Consider the following 10,264-nt stretch of genomic DNA (forward strand, 5'->3'; position numbering starts at 1 on the left):
ACCAGCTGAAAGACTTGTCTCAGAGTTAGGAAACATGACTTTTTTGGACCACATGTTTTTTAATCCCCAGCCATGCCTGGCACTATTCTGGGTGAGGTAGTCCAAAAAGTTGGTTTTTCATGCTCTGTTCCATCCATCTCCTCAGCTTGCTTTCTTATGGTATTAGCTAGAAGATTGATGATGATGACGACGACGACATTTATTTCTTACCTGGGCTCAAGGCAGGCTATGGCAGGGTATGGCAAACCATTAACACATTAGTTAAAACACATAAACATAGGACACATAAAATCATCCAACATAAAATTAAATTTACACCAGTTTAAAATGCATAGTTTAAAATCGACTGGGCAGGCCTACCAGAAGAGAGTGGTCTTTAATACTGTTTTAAGTTCAGAAAACATGTTTAGCTATCAAATCTCTCCTGGCAGGATATTCCACAGACTAAGGGTGGCTGTTGAAAATGTCATCTGGATGACAGTTGCCAATCTAGTTCTGGCAATGACTAGAAGAAAGAGATTTTCCACCCCACAAAGCCCATATTGGGATATAGACTACTTCAGAATCTGGAGGTGTTATCTAGCATTCATGACAGGTATCCATTGGCAACAGCTGCCCCTTCTTCTTCACCTTCCCCTCTCCTCTTAAGAACCTTTTGAAAGCAAAACCAAGCAGAGTTTGAGGACATTATTTTCTGGACTACATCTCCCAGAACTACAAGGACAACATGGACAGTGGGATTCTGAGCACTGCAACCCCAAAAGGTAGACCTTTCACACTCAGCATCTAATGGATGCCTTAACCACACTTTGGAATCACAGAAGAAACAATCTGGAGGTGATGTCATGTGAAAAATAATGCCAAAGATATCCACTTTAATTGTAATGTAAAAGGCTTGTGTGATAAAGTCTTTCCCTCAAGATGTAGCTCTGCAAAGCATGTTTCAACACTGTGCTCTCCAGCTTTGTCCTGAACAAACCTTGTGATACTAAAATCAAACCAACACTAGACTAAGAAAGTGGCCCTACTTGCAGGTTGGGGGCTCCTCTTTGGAGAGACCACCCTGATCCCAGGTATTATCCTCAAGGCTCAAGAAAGGACAGCTCACCATGCAGCGCCTCCAGGAGATGGTTAGAGAAACTAATTGCACCGGCAAAAGTGCTGATGGAGTCACACTTTGTCCTCGCTACTTGTAATTGCTATTGACCCTGTGCTCCAGAGCCTGGAGGTGTTCAGCATCTCAACACCAGCCAGACATGCTCTTTCCTGCTCTGTGCCTGCCAGATGCTTAGCAGCCACCTCTATCAGCCATTCTCCATCCCTTCATCATCAAGGTCCCTCAGAAGACTGCTCCACATCCATGTCAGAGCAGAAATGAAGAGTCCTTTCAAAGCAAGGCAGCTGCTCTGCCGAGATCTGATAGCAAGGCTGGGAGAAAGTTCTGCCCATTCAGCAATTTTGAGATAGAATGGAAGGGGATGAAATTGGTGTGTGTGTGTGTGTGTGTAGGTAGGTAGGTAGGTTTCGATTCGACAGGGAGGAATGAGCCAAGGGAAAGTTTGTGCTGAAAGAGGAAAAAAGGTTGAGAAATTGCTAGGCTTGGCTTGGCATTTCCCAAGAGGATGGGCAATTTTATTGCTAAATTAGACTCCAGGAGCAAGACTGAATTGAACAATTCAAATCTTGATTTCTAATAGATGCAAGTCCCAGCCTTTTGCCCAAGGAAGAAGGTATTGGGTAGGGGTTGAATGAGGGCATTGCTCCCCAAATAAGAATTCTGACCTCCTTCCATTGACATTATCCTCCAGCCCCCAGATTCCTAGCACTGCAGACAACGAGACTTTGAAAATAGTTCACACCTTCTCTGAGAGCCCTCCTCCCTTGATGGAGCTTTCCTCCTGTCCCCAATTTTTTAGCATCACAGAGAGTGAAATGTTAATTTAATTTGATTTTAGCATTTACATCTGCTATGTGCACCTGGCTCTGGCCACTCTGCCTGACCCTCTTCTTTAGATGCCTAAACTATATTTCTAAAGGCTCAACTAAATTACTGCAATAATAGATGTTTGGGACTGCTTTCATGGGGGAATACTATATATATATATATATATATATATATATATACACACACACACACACACACACACACACACACACACACACACACACACTATATATATATTTGTGATTATAAATTAAATCCCAAGTATTCACATGCCATGGCATGGATTAAATAGGCCCCAGATATCCTTGACAATGTGTGTGAGGGTGTTTAATTATATTGCATCCCTTGACATTTTCCTGCATGGTCGTTTCATTCATCTATATATCTTTCCAAGCTTGATTCAATCAGCAGTAATGAGCAATCCTTCAAATAATTTCCATTCCCTTGTACTACTGAATCTTCCATTTGTAATTAGGTTTGCCTCCTATTTGGTATGAATACTATTAATGTGACCTTTTAAGAAACCTAAAAGGCTGTAGATGAGAACAGAGGAAGAAGACCATGAGGATGGATCCAGGATCTGACTCCATCTAGCTGTGTCTTCCAGATCAGTGTGGCGATTAATTTGCTCTGGGTTTTAGTTTGAACTTTAAAAGAGCGTTCCAAGGTACAAAGTCCTATCTTCAAAATAGCTTCAGCGTCTTGGATAATTCTTTTAAAGTTGGGACTAAACTCCAGAATGGTTTGATCACTGCATTGACATGGATCCCACCAGTCACTGCTGTGTACAGGGTTCCCTTAATTGTGTTTTAAAGGGGAGGAAAGTGGTGTTGGAGGTTTTCAGGAGCTGAAATAGCATTCTTTTTCTATCATGATTTGTGATAAATCAATCCTCTGTCATTCCACATTTCCATCTGCTTTGAAAATGTCCCAGTTTCTCTTTCCTCCTCCCACCTTCATCCTCAACTTACCTCAAATGCTGTGCACTGAATTCAAAGTCTAAACTTAGTAAAGAAGAAGAGGAAGACATATGTAAGCATAAGGTAGACTTCTACTTTATATCACTAACAGTTTTCAGCCATAGTTTTCTTAGAACATTTTTGTACCTATTTATATCAGAGACTGGAAATGTTTATATCAGTGTGGTGTAATAGTTTGAGCATTGAACTGAGACTCTGGAGACCAGGGTTTCAATCCTTGATCTTGCCAAAAAAAACCATGATACGGTTGCCTTAGCATCACCATAAACCACCAAGTACTTGAAGACACAGAACAACAACTGGAAAGACTCCTTGTTTTTTGGATGACAAATTCCAGAATCCCCATATATATAATTATTATTTTTACAATCCCACTTCCAAACTCTTTAAATTGAACATTTGATTATGGCTGTGAAAAATTAAAAGACAAAAGGAGACTTGTACTTCTGCACAGACATTGGAGCCTGAGTATTGTTGACTGGATATTTGGGGAGGTTCTGTTTACATATTTAAAATGACATTGCCAGTTCATCGCTAGAACATACCGAGAACCAAATTAATGACGTTATCCAGGAAGATGGGATGCCAGATCTGCCTAATAAGGAAGAAGGTAAGCAACTAAAGGACTGTGACTGAGCTGAAATAAATTTATGAATCAGTTCCCAAAGCTTATTTTTAAATCTATGGCCACTGAGCCTGCAACATAAAGAAACCATAAATCCCTTCCAGCGTAATGAACTCGGAATGAACCCAAGAACAGGTCTTAATAAATATGCTTTACTCAAAACACAATCTGCTAATCTGATCAAGCCAGGAGAGTTTCAATTAGCCATTCATAAATGAATCCTCTGATTAAGAAGATGCTGAGCAACTAATTTAATACAGAACACAGTGAGGGAACAACTAATGCTGAGTTCCAGGATGTCAGTTGGGAAGACTAGAGCTGGTGGAGGGCCTTTTCCTGGGCGTATGCAGGCATATACAAACATTTAGGCCTTCCCCATGGCCTAAAATAATACAATCAGTGGTGAAGTTTTGTGGCTTTCATATTGGGATGGTCAGAGACATAGCCAGGATTTTAGGAAGAGGGGGGATCCAGACTAAATGCCAGCATTATGATGGGGCTTGGGCGTGGCAGCGCAGCAGCGCACACCATTCATTGTATCTAATGGAAGGGGGGGTCTGGACCCCCAGAACCACCACCCCCTGGCTACATCTCTGGGATGGTGGTGAACCTCCTCTGGCCTTTTTCTTCTTCTGAACTTCAAAGAATCTACTCAAGGTGCTGAACCTGTTCTGAGGTTTTCCACTTGAGCTATGGTTAAACATACCCAGCTCCCTAAGTCGCTTCTCATAGGACATGGTTTGCAGACCTTTCACCATTTTGGGCACTCTTCTCTGGACCCACTCCAACTTGTCAACATCCTTCTTGAATTGTGGTGCCCAGAAATGGACATAGGATTCCAGGTGGGGCCTGACCAAAGCAGAATAGAGTGGCACTGTTACATCCCTTGATCTAGACACTATACGCCATATCAGTGCAGCCTAGTATCATACTGGCTTTTTTAACTCCTGCATCGACTTGAGGGCGGTTAGCAACAACCACTAAAATACGCAATATCTTTCATTTTGTTTTAGCTGTACTTTGTTCTTATGGCTTGTGTCCCAAATTGGAAGGAAAGGCATGAAATTAATTAATTAATTATTCTTTGCCAAAGCAGACATGGCTCTCTCTCTCTCTCTCTCTCTCTCTCAGTAGAAGGGCAGGAGGAAATGTAGTTTGCTCTACTTGGCTGGTTGATTGAAGCCAAAATGTTATCAAGTTACTTATACGGCATCGTTTCCAAAAATGCTTTGTCTCTCCCCTCTTTAAAAGCTCCAGTTCATATCCTTTGCTTTAACAGGGGAGCCTGTGATTAAAAGTGGCAGGCTGTATGCATATTTTGACACGGCATCCGTTGCGTGAGCTACCTAGCCGGAGCTTGTTGCCAAGTTTCAAGGTTCATTGTTCCCGTCTTTGCTAAAGAACCTTTCAAATGTTCTCTTCACCGGTGCGGCTATGAAAATAGGAAGGGGAGGGGGGGTTGTGTACAGGAAAGAGGCTGCCTGCTACATCTGTGCAGGGAAGAATTTGCTTGATGATTTTTCTTTCATTTCCAAGTCTTTTCTTTTAGCACCTGTCCTTCGGTTCCCTGCTTCTGCAAGCAGGCAGTCTGTGCAGAAAACATACATCACATGACAGTAGAAGTTAGGGGAAAGCTTTGTTACCCACTCCACATTCATTTATAATGTGCAGAAAAACAACATGTTAGTTGATGACTTGGCGAATGCTCAGGAAGGGCCTTTTGTCCTGTTGTTTTCTTTTCAAGACAGTTCTGAACATTGCCATCACCTTTGCGACTGAAAAACAGGCACGTCCCCATGGAGGCAGGAAAAGGAATAATAACAACAACAATAATAATAATAATAATAATAATAATAATAGGTATGTGTATGATAGGAAGTTAAGCATGGCTAAACTTTTTAGCCAATGTGGTGTAGTGGTTTGAGCATCGGACTATGACTCTGGAGACCAGAATTTGAATCCTTGCTCGGCCATGGAAACCCAGTGGATGGCCTCAAGCAAGTCACACTCGCTCAGCCTCAGAGGGAAGCACTAGCAAACCCGACTCTTAACAAATCTTGACAAGTTCCCGAGAACGTCTTTCAAATCGAATTCAGCCCTCAGACTAAAAGAGATTGCTCTTTTAAAAGGGGTGGGTGATGGTGGTAGATCTGAGGGTCGTGTTTTATGCCTTGGGATGCTATATGGGTTACAGAGATTTCAATAAATAAATAAATAAATAAAAATGTAAACAATTCCAAAATGTAAGCAAAATGGCTTCTCCTGGAAATGTTTAGGAAAATAATTTCATCTTTTCTTAAGGCTGTAAAGCCCTTAGTGGTCCAAGGGAGTCTAGAGGCTTGAGGGCTACAAATCCTGCCATTTCTCCACTCCTCTTGCCTACAACTTCTTAAGGTATGGTTTCATTGCTAAAGGTATGGCTTCTGCACATTCTGCTCCAGGCCCTTCAAGAGTTAGTAGGGGACTATAAAACATATTAAGAAAGAAGGTCCCTGAACATGTCATCCAGATTTGAGAGAGACCTTTCCTCTTCCTTCCCTAACAACTTCCTTTCAATCTGGCGGTCTCTGACCACTGCAAGGTTGAGAAGAACTAGTCAGTCAGCTGGAAAGGTCAACACAGAAGCCTACCAGAAGTTCTCCTGAGGTTCTCTCCTAGGGAGAAGTTTAGCAGGGGATCTTTGGACCCATACATTTCTGAATGTAGACCACACTGAGCAGTTCTATTCCATACATATTTCATTTTAACTGCCCTGGTTGCATCTGATCAGATCTTGGGTTTTGTAGTTTGATGAGGCACTGGGGTGTTCTGGCTGAGGATTTTAAGTGCGTGTGTGTGTGTGTGTGTGTGTGTTGTGTGTCTTCAACTCACTTCCAACTTATTCCAACCCTAAGTTGAACCTATCATGGGATTTGTTCAGGGGTTTGCCATGGCCTTCCCCTAAGGCTGAGAGCATGTGACTTGTCCAATATCACTCAGTGGGTTTCATGGCTAAACTGTGAATTGAACCCTGGTCTCCAGTGTTGTAGCCCAACACTCAAACTACTACTGGAAACCCCAAACCACTACTGGAAACCTTAGGATGTTGCCATGGCAGTTAAAGCAACATCAGAACACTATAACTGTGTAGTATGAAATGGGCCCATATGTGGGAGGATGGAAAATGCCAGCTCTGGACATTTTGCTGCCTATATTAGGTCAGCATTAATCACTATCCTTGTGCCAGGACCAGCTTTTAAATCAAATCCAAACCTCAGCCTTTATCTCTATGACAACTGCCAAGTATTGATGCCAGGAGCAAGTTGCTTTAGCCTGTTGCATGAGTCTCCTTGATCTTCCTTTGCTGGCATCTACTGCATATAGATAGGATGAAAGAGAAGCAAACTGGACTCATGGTCAGATGAGAAACAATCTTCTTTAATTATTTTTTTAAATTAATGCTTTAACCTGGAGCTTTACCAAAGTCTTGGGGGTCTGTTGCCTAAAGCATGCAGATGTCACCCAGCTCTATTATTCCTTTCTAACTCAGTCCAAGGAAGTTTTCTTGGTTCTAAACCAACGCCTATAATCAGTAATAGGCTGGAGAAGAGTGAGCAAATTCAACATTAATCTGGAGAAGAAAGAGGTTCTCCTGGTCAGTTTGAAAGCAGATTGGGGAACAGGGATCCAGCCTGTATTAGATGGGAATACATTCTTCCTGAAGATCCATCTTGAGTGCACACTTGGATTCAACTCTGAGCCTGGAAGCTCCTGTTTCAGAGGCAGCCAGGAATGGATTTGCACATATAGGAGGAACTCATTCTTAGATCTGGCCACAGTGACACACCTTGCTTACATTCTGTTTGGATTACAGTGGGCCTTGCCTATGTTTTGAGATCTCCTGAGAGACTTCACTGGTATATCTGGAGGGAACACTGAAGAGAGAGCCTTCTCCGTGGCTGCTCCCAGGCTCTGTCATTCCCTTCTTAGAAAGGTCACATTGGCGTGGAACAGACCACCCAAAAAGGGCAGCCTGCCAGCGCCTGAATTTCTGCTGGAGGGAAAAGCTGCCAAACGGCGAGGCTTCCTGCTGGTGGAAAAAGAACCCTCAAATAGCGGGTTCTTTTTGCATCACACTTATGACACCCAAGTGTGCAAATGGTGCACTCATGATGTCAAGCATGAAGCAACATGTGGACGCTATGTGTCTGTCATGTCGTAATGGCGGAACCCATGTAGACAGGGTGCCGCCATTTTGACGCCGCCAGTACGTACTAGGGTTAGGGAGCGGCTGCATGGTGCACGCTCCCTAACCCTAGTACCACCACCGCCACACCACATTGTGCCCATCTGTAACTGTCCTTCCATAGGCAAGGGGAAATCTTTTTGTTTTGGCAGGCCATATAGGGAAAAGAGCTTTTCAGAATGCATAGTATTATTTATTTTATTTATATTTGTTCTTCTGGCCATTTCCTTTTTAATGGCCATATTTCTAACCCCTGTTTATTCCACTGATCATTTGATTCTATTATTTAACTTTAGTCTGCTCTGAATTATTTTTAACCTTTGTAAGCCACTTTGGGTCCCAAACAAGGAAAAAGGCAAGGTAGAAATGAATCTAATAATAATATTAGATTTATTTATTTTATTTCATTATTAGAAGTGTAGGAGATTCTTGGAGGATTCCCAGGGCACTGGTGATTTTGTAAATTATATCAGAGCTTGCCTGCAAGATAAACTTGATTCAATTTCACACTCTACCATAAAGCTATTTGGATTGCTTTGGACATACTTTGTCCACTGAGCCCTGGTGGTGCAGTGATTAAATGACTGTACTGCAGTCACTCACTCATAAACCACAAGGTTGTGAGTTCAATCTCATCCATGGGCTCAGGGTCGGCTCTGACTGGCATCCTTCTGTAGGTCTCTAAAATGTGTACCCAGCTTGTTGGGGGCACATTGTAAACCACTTAGGGAGTGCTTAAGTGAACTGATAAGCCATATAGAAATGTACTTGCTATTGTGTGCCTTCAAGTTGTATCCGACTTATGGTGACCCTATCATGGGATACTCTTGGCAAGATTTGTTCAGAGGAAGTTTGCCATTGCCTTCTTCTGAGGCTGAGCGCATGTGACCCAAGATCACCCAGTGGGTTTTCCCCAAACTTTGTATCAGGTGGAGAATCTCAGGAACTGACCCTCTGGGGTTCCCTCAAAAGCCATATTCCTTTGTTTGATAACAAAGTTATCCACTTTGAGCATATTTATACCCTCCTGGTATATTACTCTGGCCTGAAACCAGAAGAGTGTTTGTGTGTGGTGTGTGGTGCAGACAGCCATTCCTCTGTTAGGCAAGGGGCAAAAAATCTGTCTGTCTCTCACTTTCTACAAGAATATGTTCCTCTTTCTGCAGCACAGTTCATTTCACATTGCTTGCAAATGTCTTCCTCCCCCCCCCCATCAAAACAAGTACATGAAAAATGGACGTTGTATGCATTTTTCTTTGCATTTGCATCCGCGTGAAAATGTGTCTCAATTTTCCTAATATGTGTGCTTTCTGCAAGCCATTTCCCCTAATATATTTCCTTCCTGCGCTATTTTCCTGCTAATGTATGATTTTGGGGACCAATTTTCCCTGATGTATGCAACACAACATTCACGCAAACAAGAAAACCAAAGGATAATTGTGTTGTGATTCTTTGATTACTTGGGTGAGGGCCATTTAGACCAGTTTTTCCTCTCCTCCCTTTGTTCTTCCTTTTCTCATTCGACACTGCTTTGCCCAAAACATTTGCCCATGTCGCTGCTGTTGACTAATTGTGAGGAAACCACACAACACAGGCCTTGCCAAGCCTTTTCCAGTCCATTGCACAGGTGGGCTTCTGTCCCACAAAAGCCAGCCATGTCCTTCCATTTTTCATGTCTGACTGTTGCGGGTTGAAACAATGCAGGGAGAAAAGCAAAGGAAAAACAGAGATTTATCCGAGTCGTCACTTGCAATGGAAGCTGACAGGCTCTGTAATGTTACATGCTCAATACAAAAAGGGAAATCATTGTATTGCAGAGCGCAAGTGGGAATCCTTTGTGAGCGGCTCTCGTGTACGGCCTGCTCTCAGTCTAATGGAATGCCCATCACCGCCTCCCGCAGCGGAGATGCATTCAACTTTTTTCTTGGCTGCAAGGGATGGGCTAGCAAATTATCCCAGGCCACTGGGCAACCAGCAGGAGCAAGCAGGGGGAGATGCTTACAGGAATGGTTGACCTAAATGATCACTTTCCAAAGTGACAGCCATGATAGTCTGAAAGGAGAAGTGGGTGATGAGAAGAGGGAATCTACTAGCAACTTTGAAACAAACTGCATGCCCTCCAATTGCCCTGTTTGGCAGGGATAGTCCTGATGACTCCTCTGTTATCCCACTTTTCTCTTTGCTTTTAAAATGTCCCAGTTTCTCCCTCCTCCTCCCACCTCCCCCTTTGTTCTTGGCTTACTATAGTTGCTGCAAATAGTGGTTAAAGTGCCAGTGTACAGTGGGACCTTGGTATGCACTGGGGTTTGGTTCCAGAATCCCCCATGGATGCCTAAAAATGTGGCAGCTCAAGTCCATTTAAATACAATGGCACAGTAAGATGGTGTCCCTTATATAAAATGGCAAAATCAAAGTTTGCTGTTTGGAAATAATAATAATAATAATAATAATAATAATAATAATAATAATAATAATAATAATAATAATAA

Source organism: Sceloporus undulatus, chromosome 6 (assembly GCF_019175285.1).
Source record: "Sceloporus undulatus isolate JIND9_A2432 ecotype Alabama chromosome 6, SceUnd_v1.1, whole genome shotgun sequence".
NCBI classification, from domain to species: Eukaryota; Metazoa; Chordata; class Lepidosauria; order Squamata; family Phrynosomatidae; genus Sceloporus; species Sceloporus undulatus.